This window comes from Podarcis gaigeae (genome assembly GCF_964106915.1).
Source record: "Podarcis gaigeae genome assembly, chromosome: 4".
NCBI lineage: Eukaryota > Metazoa > Chordata > Lepidosauria > Squamata > Lacertidae > Podarcis > Podarcis gaigeae.
Window position 1 is genome coordinate 31,496,097 of NC_139677.1, and position 12,541 is coordinate 31,508,637.

A 12,541-nucleotide genomic window follows, 5' to 3' on the forward strand; every position below is an offset into this window, starting at 1 on the left:
TGAAACGGGCTGAATGCGGGCGGGCGCGCTCGCCTGGCCTGAGATGGAAATGAACCTCTCGGCGCTTCCAAAGAAATGAAATAATGAAAATAAAAATCCATAGGGCGAGGGAGCTCCCCACACCCCACTCCCACGGAAGGGAGGTGGTTGTGGGGCGTTTCTAATCGCCCAGGTAGGAACGTGATACAAAGGAGGCTGAAAATATCAGTCTCTTTAAAACGGGCCGGGCTGGGCGGGGTGGGAAGGGAGAGCAGCGAATTTGCAACCCTGTATTCTTAGAGGCTGGAGATCATTGTGAGCTGCGGAGCTGCCACCTCAATAGGCTTCCCCCACGTTTTTGGTTTTTTTTTTAAAGGAAAAAGCAACATTAATATGCATTACATAGTGGGGTGAGTTGCAGATTTTTTTGTTTTGTTTTGTTTCAAGGCGCAGAACGGTGGCAGTTTGGGGCTTATGAAATGCTGTATTTTTGTTGTTGTTGTGTGTGGCACATTGGAAAAGAGGCACCGATGAAGTTAGGCAGCCCCGCTTATTATTATCAGATTTTCTTTTTCTTTTCTTTTTAATTTGACATTTGAACTTGCCTATTGTCTGAGGATCTCGGTTCAGACTTCAGTAGGTCAAGCTAAAGGCTGCTCTTTTTGGAATTTCACAGGAACGCGCTCAGGCCGCCTGCTCGCCTTCCGGGAAGGCGAGAGGAGCTGTAGCCTTTGCTGCTGGGCTGGGGACGAGATGGGGGTGGCGGGGGGCCTCTTGCCAGCGCCGCCGCCACCCCAGTCGAAAGCAGGACAAGGCTGCGATTCTCAGCCTGACCTCTCCCCTCCAAATGCATATATATGTACATACAGTTCGAGAAGGGGTAGGAAATGGGTAATATAAACGCTGCTAGGGGAAAAAACTAGCCACCATATTTGGTGAACTCCAAGAAGACCTACGGAACAACAACAAAAAGTTAGGATCAAAGAATAGTTTCTTCCTCTCTGGCGGATTCCTGCCCTTCTCAAGTTTGGCCAGGAACAAAAACGTTGTTTTTCTGCAGCTAACTAGCTGGGGAGAAAGGAAGAAACCTGAAGTGGCAAGCGGCTTTCTGAATTTCTGATTTAAGAATGGCTAGCCAATCCCGCTTTTACTCAGAGTAGGCAACAACCACCCTCCTGAAGATGGCAGGGCTTTACCGTGGTGCGCGCTCTCTCTTTAAAATATTTTTTTGCAGTTGCACATGTTTCTATTGGTGCGAATCTAGTCCATCCTCCCCCCCCCCCGTGCTAAGATGAATCGGTGTGAATTGCTTTTAACTTCTGCCTCTCTACAGAGAGAGGCGCAGGACTGTGGTCTTTCTCTGGCTAGCAGCCACTGCTGCGTCTCCACCTTCTTCTCCTTCTCCACCTTCTTCTTCTTCTTCTTCTTCTTCTTCTTCTTCTTCTTCTTCTTCTTCTTCTTCTTCTTCTTCTTCTTCTTCTTCTTCTTCTTCTTCTTCTTCTTCTCATGGCCATCAGAAATGGCAGGGGGCCTGGAGCAGAGGAGGCAGCGGGCAGGGCGAAGGCGCAGCCGCGGAGGCGCTGCGAGCAGAGCGGCGGGGCAGGGGCCAAATCGGCGGGAAAGGCCCATTTGGATGAGAAGGACAATGTGAGACCACCTGGTGGAGTCGATGGAGTCCTCTCTCTTCAGCCTCGTTCTCCCCACACGCTCCTGGAGTTGCTTTGAACAGGGTGGCAACTCTACACACACACACACACACAGAGAGAGAGAGAGAGAGAGAGAGAGAGAGAGAGAGAGAGAGAGAGAGAGACCTCATTTTGTGAGGGGAGCTCGTCTTCCTCAGGCTTTGTCACGGCGCCATGAACGCCAACCGCGCGCTGCTTCTCCCAGCTCTCCAGAATAGCCTTTTCAAAGCGGGGTGGCTTGGGCCCCAATGGGCTTTTTCTCTTTTTTTTCTGTCCACCCCCCTCTTTTTTATTTTTAAGGAGTGAGAGGGTAGATTTCAAAAATCCCAACTGGCGCTCGGCTTCTGTGAAGAAGCGCATGGAAGGCAGCCTCAGAAAGGTTTGCTTTCCCTCAGAAAACAAAAGCACAATGTTTTCCTCAGGCCGATTTGTGGCGACTAGCCTGTACCACGACTGGCGAGTGTAGGAGGCGGTAGCCGAGCTTGTTCTTGAAAGTTGAGGGAGCCCCAGTGGATCTGTGCGCGTTTCTGTGTGTTATAACAGGAGGAACTGGAACGGGTTCTTCAGCTTACCTGAACGCCCCCCCCCTCCGGTTTTGTTCCACCCACCCGCCCTACTGCCAGTGGAGCAGGCTGCCGGGAAGGCTATTCTACCGCAGACTACTGCTTCTGGCAGCAGGGCAGGAAGTATTATTGGCCGTAGCTGATTTCTGGACCAGGAGAGCTGAGATCGTTTTGCTGAGGGACCTGCTGTGCTTGTGGTGGTGCTGGGGACACCCACATACCAGCCAATGATGTGAAGGATGTGTGTGTGACAAAAGGGACATCGATAGAGTTAAGCGAGGGGATATGGGATATGTGTGTGGTTGGGGGTAGAGAAGAAGAAGAAGAAGAAGAAGAGGAGGAGGAGGAAGAGGAAGAGGAGGAGGAGGAGAGCCGTTCTGGGGCTGCACAATTCTTGGGGTTGCCGCCTGGGCGCGCTGACGGGCGTGCGCACAAACAGGAGGCCAGGATTGCGGTCCCCCCTCCTTCTTCTAAAAATGTTGCCACCGCGTCTGAAGAGGCGACTTTTCTCTCCCGCCCAATTCCCCCCCCCCCCCGCCCGCAATCCCCGCCCAGCTCCTAAAGGTGAGTGCAGATTGCAAGAGTTGCTGCTCTGTTTTTTGTTTGTCAAACAGGAGGCTTCTCCAGGGAGAAGGGCATTTGTGGAGGGATCCCAGCGCAGGATTACATTAATCAAGGCATTATTTCCCCAGGGATGCGCGGCGCAAATTAGAGTAAATCCTAATAAAATTGGATCGCCGACAAACGGAACGCTTAAAGTAATCTGCTCCTCCTGCCTGCCTTCCTTTTCTTCCCTCTTATTTATTTTTTCTTCGGGGCTCACAAATCTTTTAAAGGTATGGCGCTTGCCCTGCGCGGACAGATACCCACCCGCGCGCTTCTGCCACAGGCCGCCTTCATTTCCACAGAGCCTCTCTATAGAAGGGCTGCTGTCAGGGGCCAATTAGTCTCCACGTCTCGGAGCTCCCACTTCCAAAGCGGCGGGAAATAACATCCCCTCAGCCTTCTCTGTGAGGCTTCCCTTCTCCCCAGCTGTTATTTAGTCGAGGTTTCCCACCGGTGCCACCGTGGAAGGGGGCAATGGCGGCGGGGAAAAGGCCGGGCCCCTTCCTCTTTTTAATTTTTTTTTCTTCCGCTCCGCCTGCCTTCGGTGTCCTGAGGCCGAGAGCGAAGCTAGCCAGCCCCAGACCGACGCCTCGCCGCTGGCGTTTCTTCGCAGGGAAGTTGCTAGAAGGTGGATGAGGGGAATGACGGCGGGCGCCAAGAGACTAGTCCTCTGCGAACACCAGACATTAGAGGAGCGCGGGCTGAGGAGAGGCGGGCTGTGAGTGTGGAGAGCTGTGAAGTCTTCTCGCTGGAAACTCTTTAAACAATAAAGAAATGAAAAACCGTGTCTCCCTCGCGTGTGTGTGTTGACGGGAGGGGGAAAAGAAAGGCAGACTTTCACTTTAATCTTTTGGATTTAATCTCCGCTTTCTCTCTCTCAGTCTCTCCACCCCCGTCCCTCCAGGGAGGGAAGCCGTCCCTCCCTCAGGGAGCTGGCAGTAGCCGGACCTCCTCGGACGACGGAAAGGCAAACAAGAGCGGCAGATGCGCCTTTAATTGCTTTCCTGGGCTCTGCCTGACCCTTGCTGGAGGCTTCTGGGCTGCGAGAGGGAAAGAGAGGCAGAAGCGAGCGAGCGAGCGAGCGGGCGGGAGAGCAAGGCAGGCAGGCAGGCAAGAGGGAAGATAAGCTTTCCCCCGACAGACAGCGCCAGTCCAGTCAAGCTAAACACCTCGCTGAGGGAAAACTAGCGCGCGCGGCGTGCCAGGTAGCCCCACCCCACCCCCACCGCCTCAGGAAAGGCGAGGAGCCCCCTCCTCCCGCCACCCCACCCCCGCCACATTCCCACACGCGATGTTGCCAACGCATCTTTCCCTCGCTCTCTCTCCCTCTCCCCCCCCGCACCTCCCGCCCAAAGCGACGACGCAACCAATTGGCCAACCTGAGTCTCCCATTTGGGCTGGTTTACTTTCCAGAGTTCAATTCTCCGCCACCTTCCCTCTCCGCCACACACCCCACCACCACCACACGCGCGCGCGCTGCCTCGGACGCCTCCTTCCCTTCCCTTGCCCTCTCCCCCCCGCCCCCCAGCCGCCGCTGCCGCCGACGTCGAGCTTGGTTTCCTCAGGGTCGAGGGTGGTGCTGGCGGTGCCCCCCCCCCGGTCAGGAAAGACCGAGGTCTGAGGGTGGGGGAGGGGGGGGGTCTCCGTTTTACCTGAGGGAGGGTGAGGGGAACCAAAGAAAGAAGGGGGGGGGAAAGAACACACACACACACACACACACACACACACACACACACACAGCCTGCCGTTCCCCATCCCGCCTTCTCTCCGCTCGCTATCCAGCCGGACCATTGGACCGACTAGCCCGCCTGCCTGCCTCCGCTCTGCAGCCCCTTCGCTCCCGCCTCAGCCGAGGAATCCTGCCGCCGCTCTTGCCGCTCGCTTCTGCCTGCCGCCGCTGCCTCTAACCCCGGCCGTCGGCTAGGCAAGGCTGGGCTGGGCGGTTCTCCTAGAGCAGAAGCGCGAGGCGCGCAGCCCCGGGACTCGGCTCGCCGCCGCCGCCGCCGCCGCCGCGTGCGAGTCACCCCGGCTGATGACGGATCATTAAGAAGAAGTGGCCTTAGCGTCCCCGTCCTCCCCCCCCCGCTCCCTGCTCCCCACCACCTGGCGCCTCTCTTTTAGAGCAGAGGATGCGCGCGGATAAGTGGCGGAAGAGGGGCGTGTGCGGGCGCGCGTGTGGAGATGGTGATGGAGATGGACCGGGAGAGGTAGGCGAGTGGGAAGCGCTCCTCTGATCCCGACGATCCCCCTCTCCATCTCCTCCCACCCCCCACCCCGCATCATTTTAAAAAGCAGCCCTTCCCTAAAATTTGGTACCCAAGTTTGACTGCACTCTCTCCCCCCTCCCCGCGCCTCCCAGCCATCCTCCTCCTCTCCCGATCCCCAACTGCAGGCATCTATTTCTCTCTATATATATATCAAAGGAGACTTCACTAGTTTCTCCTTGACAGGGGCTGATCTGTTAACCCAGGAACTACCTAGAAGGTTGGTATCACTGTGGAAGAAAATCCTTCATTTCCTGTGTGCTCAGTAAGTTTTTTTTTTAACCAACAACCCCCCTTTTCCCCAATTTATTCTGTCTTGTTGTGCATTTGCTTTGCTTGTGAGGTTTTAATGAAATAAAACACTAAATGGAAAAGGAGACATTTGATTTTTGTGTTGGTATGCTAGAGTTTTTTATATATCTATATCTGCATTTTAAAGTTGTGGCGTTTGAAGACTTGGTAGAAATGTGGAGAACATTTTGTAGCACATATATGGAAATATTGCATTTACTGTCACCTACCAATAAATATGTGATTTATTTCAATCATGAAATTAATTTGTGAGTTGCTTCCAGATAAGTATATACAATGTGTATTATTTTGTTTTAAAATCCAAAATGCAGGGAAGGATAGACAAAGACTTACCTGTTACACATTAAATATAGTTCTGTATTGAAACAGATCACAGTTTTGTAATTCTATTTGCATGCCACCTTTGAGGGAAAATACTTTTAAAAATGCATTTGTAATTTTCCCATTGTCTAATTATAAATTTATTCAATGCTTAGATATGTATTTTTTTCTAGTGTATATTAGCAAATAATTTGGCAGGTAGTAATTATCATAAAGTTGCTGGCACTTGTTCACTGGTTAACATAACTTTTCAACCTTTTTAGGACCATTTTCCACTTAAGGCTAGCCATATTTGAATTATGTTTGGCTGCATATATATCCTAGCAGGGTCTGATCTTAGAGTTACTCATTTATTTAGAAATTATATTGAAGTAATTTACCTTCAGGCATCAAGAAAAAAATGATCTGATCTCGGTAACCAAGGATATATGAAACATCTCACTGAGTTTTTCCAGCTATATTTTTGAGGCAATCACACAGTCACTAAGGAGTAGTAGTAGAAATTTAATAATGAATTCAACAAGGTGCTTATTTAGTAAGATAAGTGAGAATGAGGCTAGCATTTTCATATTTATGACTAATTTAAATAGAGCTGTTAACTTACAGAAGGCTTAAAAAACATATACCCAACTTCATTCTAAACCCAAACACATGTAAAATAAATAAATAAGCAGATCCCCCAGTTAGGCTAGAAAACATAGGTGGGAAGAAAAAATAGTAATGCGTAAGACAATAATGTAAACTTGCATATCCTGATACATTCAGCATGGTTCTGGCATAAGTAATTTAGTGCAGATCCGTTTGCTTTAACCACACAGATATTACAAAATGAATTAACAGAACAGTTGTACTGAGGGGGGGGGGACCCCATATTTTTCCTTTGAAATATGAAGTGCAACTAACTTGAAATGACACATGGAAGCCAGTGAATAAATCATGGGAAATATTAATATTTGAAATGTATTGTATTTAAAATTAATCAGAACTTCACCCCACTCCACTTTAGCTACCTTTTTCTTATCTGTAAATACCTCACTTTGGATTCCATCAGTTTGATTCAGCATTTTGCCATATTTTTAAAAGATATATGGAACCATATCTTGACACCTTGATCTTAACACTTTGACTGGGGAGTAGTTCCCATTGATTTAAATGAAATTTATTTCCAAGTTGTGTGGCTTAGTATCACAGTCTTGATTTTTTTTTTAAAATAAAAACCCGCAAGCCTTTGAAAGTGAAATGTAGTAAGAACGATACAATATTAGAAGCAGTAAAAACTGGCAACCATCCAGCACAGAATTTGGGGTGCTTAAGCCAAAAGCATGTCCAAATCTGTGTTGGATGGTGATGCTTAATTTTATTTTACACTTCACTAGAAGGAAAAGAATTTGGAGGAGTCAATGGACACAAACACAACACTCCAATCCATTCTTATACTATCCATAATGTAACAAATATTATCTAATGTATTTTATAATTAGACTTATGTAGAAAGGGATGGCATGTTATCTTACCTATATAAATACACCTTATTATGTGTAATATCCTCTATTCCCCCTCTTCCTATATGTAATATATTTATAGTGCAGCACATTATTTTTGTACATTACGGCTATAAACCAATTAACTGAAATTCCTCAGTAAGTGGTGGCCTCAATACAATACATTGCTTAATATGCTGTCATATGTTGCAACCACCACAAAGGAAGAGAACACTTTTTTGTTAACGTATTTCACAGCAAAATGTGGATCTGGGTTATGAGGTTTAAAAAAGTGCATTTGCAATTATTATTACTATTTTTAAGTTTAATGCTCCTTATAGTAGCAAAGTGATCGGAGCAAGAGCTTCTAGCAAAATGGCACAAAGGTTAAATCCAGAACGTTGACAGCCATAAGGCAATCAGAATTTTGCCATTGATTCCAGTGGGATGGCCTTGTGTTCTTCTTAGGTGTACTCATGATATCACTGTTCATTTGCATCACTTTCTGGCCTTTCTTGGTCTTGTAGATTTAAGCCTAGCTCCTTTATGTATGTATTCATTAGGTAGGACTAGTTTCCTCTGGACTTAACTGTTAAAAGCAACATGATACTTCTTTGAGCTGGAAGAGAAACTTTTGGTTCCACTCAGCACTCCAGCCACAGTGTTTCAATAGGGTCACAGTTGGGGCCTTATCTTTATCCTGCTGAAGTCTAAGAGAATCATGCCTTGATGATCTGGCTTCTCAGACCTAAACATATTTTCTGGAAAATAAACACTGCTGATTTTTTTTTATTCCACGTATGTGTGCATAGAATTTCACTTGAGGTTTGTCTTCCTTGTCAGTGAGTGTGTTTATTCAAAGCATTAGGAACTCAGTGTCATGGTGTTAAGCTCACAGAAAGTATTTACAAGAGTGGCCCTGGGCACTCGTATCCTTTACGTAAAGGTTTTATTTAGGAAGCAAGCAGAAACGACAATAGAAAGGGGAACACATGCAAAGACCTGCTGCAAGGAGGCAGAGGACTCAAATCTAAGATAGTATCACATGATGTGGCACACTGTAAGAAATATTTGCTTCTGCAAAAACATGATTGAATTCGGATAAACAAAAAGAAAAAGACAAAAAGAAAAGAAAAGCATTTTTGTGGTTTATTTTGCACTTCACCAATACATACAGCCAGATCCACAGCATAGTTAAAGTAGTGTATTTGGGTTTAAACTAATTTAATCCCATTCATTTGAACAAGGTTTGTTTTAGCTTGTAGATTGGGAAACAGAACTATATATATATATATCTACGAAAGCAAATATATATATATATATATATATATATGTGTGTGTGTGTGTGTGTGTTCTATTTAGCGACATCACATTTTCTTGCTTGTTAGTGCAGATTATATTTTCCATACAGTAAAAATGTTCTTTATATTTTTAAACCTACAAGCAGGATGTAAACACATTCTGTATTTAAACATTTCTTGGTTCTGTCAAAGAGTATGCTCACAAACTTTCACAAATGTCCTGTTCATCAGATTTGGAATTAAAGTGGAGGGCTATGAGGGAAGAGAAAACAAACTCTTTGCAGTATCATATCTGTAGCTTCTCAGCATCTATATGTATGTGTGTGTATAAATACAATTACATCCATTAGTAAAACATAATATCAGTTTTGAATATGAATCTTATTTGTGATTTTTAAAAGTTATTTAAATTCTTATAAATGGTAAAATTATATATAATATTATATCCAGGGAAAATCCTATTAAGGAACAACAAAAACAGCAATTTATGTTAAACATATTAAATAAAAGAAGGCACAAATTATAACATTTTAGCATCTAGAATACACACACACACACACACACACACACACACACAGAGAGAGAAATTAAGCAATCACTTTATACATTTAGGAGATTAAATCCACAATTATTTTGCCCTTTTACAGATAAAACATCAATTTAGCAGTCATATTTAGATTCCTCCCCAGTAATTGAAATATTGTGTATTTTTTTTATGGGGGAAAACTTGATTCTGAAAAGTAACACTCTGTCTCACATCTCACACACACAAATCCATGCTGAATTAGTCTTCTTTGCACTGTCAGATACTAAAATATCACTATGAGGAAATAAATCATTTATTTGAAGCCCATTCTGTTTTATGCCAGATTCTTCTAGCTGCATTCATTTTGAAGTATTGGTTTTAACCTACAACAGTTTCAAACCTGTGTATCTTAAGGCCTGTTTTTCCTCCTGACCACTGAGATTTGGGAAGGAGGACAACTGCAGGTCCCATAATTCCATCGTGTGTTCTGTATTTAGGCCCAGCTCTTTGAAGTTCTCTGCTTTGAGAAGCCTTCAGAGCCTAGTGTTACCAATATTCAGAGAAAGAGTTTTCATTTGAAAATGCATTCCATTTGATTTTGCTATAGTTAACTTTCTCTTGCTTTTACTGTGGCCTCTATTTTGTGGTTGTAATGTTACTGCAATAATTTTGACAACCTGGGATTTTAGGATAGATAAATCGGTAGATGTATGCTTTATGTCAGGCTGTCCAGTTACAGAGAATTTGCTTAATTTTTCAGAATTCCTATATAAAAAATGAAGTGTAGCAAGATCATTGTGGGTTCACTTAAACAAATTGGTTTGCTGTTTATTCCAGTGCTCATCTCATGCATGCAAGCAGAAACCATTTAGAACCCATCTAGCACCAATTTTAACAATTTGAATGACTCAAAATCAGCATACATGAAAGTATTTTATTTTTGAGATCAGTTTCTAATATTGTGTTTAAGAACAAGTCTGTATTCAAGAATTCACATGTAAGATTTGACTTCCCCTTCCCCCATGGATACTATCTATGTTTACTCAAAAGTAAGGCATTCAGTTCAATGGAACTCACTCCCAAATAAGTAGATATAAGATTTCAATCTTAATGGGGTGTAAAGCAGTTTAAAATTTCTGAAAAAGGCAGGCAAACCTTATATAGGGCCTTAAACCTGGATGTTGTAATGTAATGTTCATGTACTCACATGGGAAAGCTAAAAACACACAGGTCAGAATTTGTTCCTGTCTTCTAAATAATGAAAGTACATATTGATGGAATATAACAACTGATGATCAGCCTAAGACAAGCAAGTTCCACTGATTTTCAAGTAAATGTTTGTTTGGCCTGGGATACCAATTTGGTCTGAACAATTTCAGAATAAAAAGCTAACATTACACATAATGAAAGAGCATTGCTAATATCATCCTATCTCCTGAACACTTCTTTTTGATTGCAAGGTCAATCTCATTTGTATGATGTTGGTGACATACATAGAAATGAATACAGAACGCTTGCTAGTGGAACTTCCAACTGTGCGGCATTTTTTATTTTTAGTTAATTTTAGTTATCAGTTGTGTCAGTGTGTTCTGGGGGTGGGAAGCTAATAGTCAAAAACAAGGTTTGTGTCTGTGTGTGTGTGGGGGGGGGGGGGGAGGCAGTGCCACATACAATATGTGAATTAATCACCTAGTATTTACTGACATTATGGAGTTTTGCTTAGCTAGCTAGATATATGAAAATACAGACCCAGACCTGAAGGATGGCTAAAATTTCAGACCTGTTCACCTTCATCAGAAGAGTGTGAAAGTAATCAAGACACAATATTTCCACACTGTTGTTTTCTAGAGTTGACTCTGAGTTGTGTGCTCTAGGTCTTCATCAAACTCATTTTCAGTGGCATAGCGTGGGGGGTGCAGGGGGGCCCGGCCGCACCGGGCGCAACATCTGGGGGTTAGGGTTAGGGGGCGCAAATCCACGGGTTAGGGGGCACAAATTACTTGCCTAGCCCCGGGTGCTGACAACCCACGCTACGCCACTGCTCATTTTTATTCTAAGCAAAATGGCTGGGATTCCTAGGAAGCCTGAATGTATTCATGAAACTGCGAACTGAGACTAGAATCTAGAGAGCTACTGGGGCCCCAGGGCCTTGTACTTCCCCAGTGGGCACCTCCAGTTTGGATAGCAGATCACCATGTCGTATGTCAGGGATTGGGAAGCGATGGTCCTCCCAATGTTGTTGGGCTCCCAGTTCCCATCAGCCTCAGCTTCTCCAGTGTTCAGGGATACAGCAAGATGGAGTCCAATAATGTTTGGAAGGTCTCTGGCTCCCCATTCTGAATCATAGAGTTGGGAGGGATGCTGAGAATTATCTTGACCAACTCCCTGCAATGCAGAAATCCTTTGCTCAATGTGGGGTTCAAAGTCACAGCCCTGAGATCAAGAATCTCATGCTCTGCCAACTGAACTTTCCCTCAGGGCAACTGAGCTATTCTGGTCATAGGCATTTAGACTATCAGTGAGCAAGTTATACTCAATTAATCGATCTTACGTTCATGTCAACATATTTTAAACCAGGTGTATGGTATAAGTTAATGTCATTTAGGGCATATGGTAAATAACAAATATCCTCCACAGGCATCATGAGTTTAAAAAGGAAAGCATTGACCAACATTTTCTTTTTCTCCTCGATGTTTGTATTTTGAAAGATTTGCATTTTTATTCTTTTTTAAGGAATGTGACTGACTACTCAGGTGAAACATTCATTATAAAGCACTCACTGTAAACAAGATGAATCAGGTCTAGAACAATTTTTCCCCCTTCCCAAATTCTTTTGGTTAAAGAAGTCAGTTATTACTTGTCACAACAGTAGGTTAAAAAGGCAGACAGAAATGTAATTTTAAAGTTAGCAGTTCTTTACATTATACTTGAAGAACAGTCTCACAGGGGAGAGAAAAAAAAAAAGACATGGTACATTGTTCTCTATGTCATTTGTTTAAATGCAAATTTCAGGCACTGACTTAACACCAAAAAAAAAAAGAAAAAAAGAAAGGCGGGTTCTGCAGTAGCATTGGTGTTAGAGACCCCCCCCCCCAGCATATTAAGAACCAGTGACAAAGGAAAATTTAAATTCACACAGCTGATATTCAGATTGCTTGTTGCATGTTGCAGCTTTAATTCCTCCTTATTTCTTTTCCCTTACTCATAATGGCTAGTAGTTTAACAAGCACTTTTTGTATGCAAAAACCTTATCCTAACAGCAAACCTGTGAAACAGAGTCTTACTATGTCCATTTCTCTGAGAGGCCTTGACTTGCCCATTGCCACTCGGTTACCATGGCTGATTTCAAATTCAAGCCCATATATATATATATATATATATATATATATATATATATTCAATTCTGATCCTGTGTCCACTCCAACAGACACTGATATTATTCAAGCATAATTTGTAATGCTTATTTTATTTTTTTAATGTTTGGGACTTTTAACAAGTAGAGC

At 44.2% G+C, this 12,541-nt stretch overlaps 1 long non-coding RNA gene across 4 annotated transcripts in view; it reads left to right on the top strand.

Moving 5' to 3' along the window:
- The first annotated feature begins 4,387 nt into the window (after nt 1-4,387).
- The window catches only part of LOC310843127, a 32,655-nt gene continuing 24,501 nt past the window's right edge, over nt 4,388-12,541 (top strand). For 2 of the 4 annotated variants that reach the window (XR_014563504.1, XR_014563505.1), the window contains exon 1: nt 4,388-5,329. This is a non-coding gene — a long non-coding RNA (uncharacterized lncRNA). The remainder of the gene's footprint in view (nt 5,330-12,541) is intronic. The other 2 variants (XR_014563506.1, XR_014563507.1) reach the window with 2 other exon arrangements.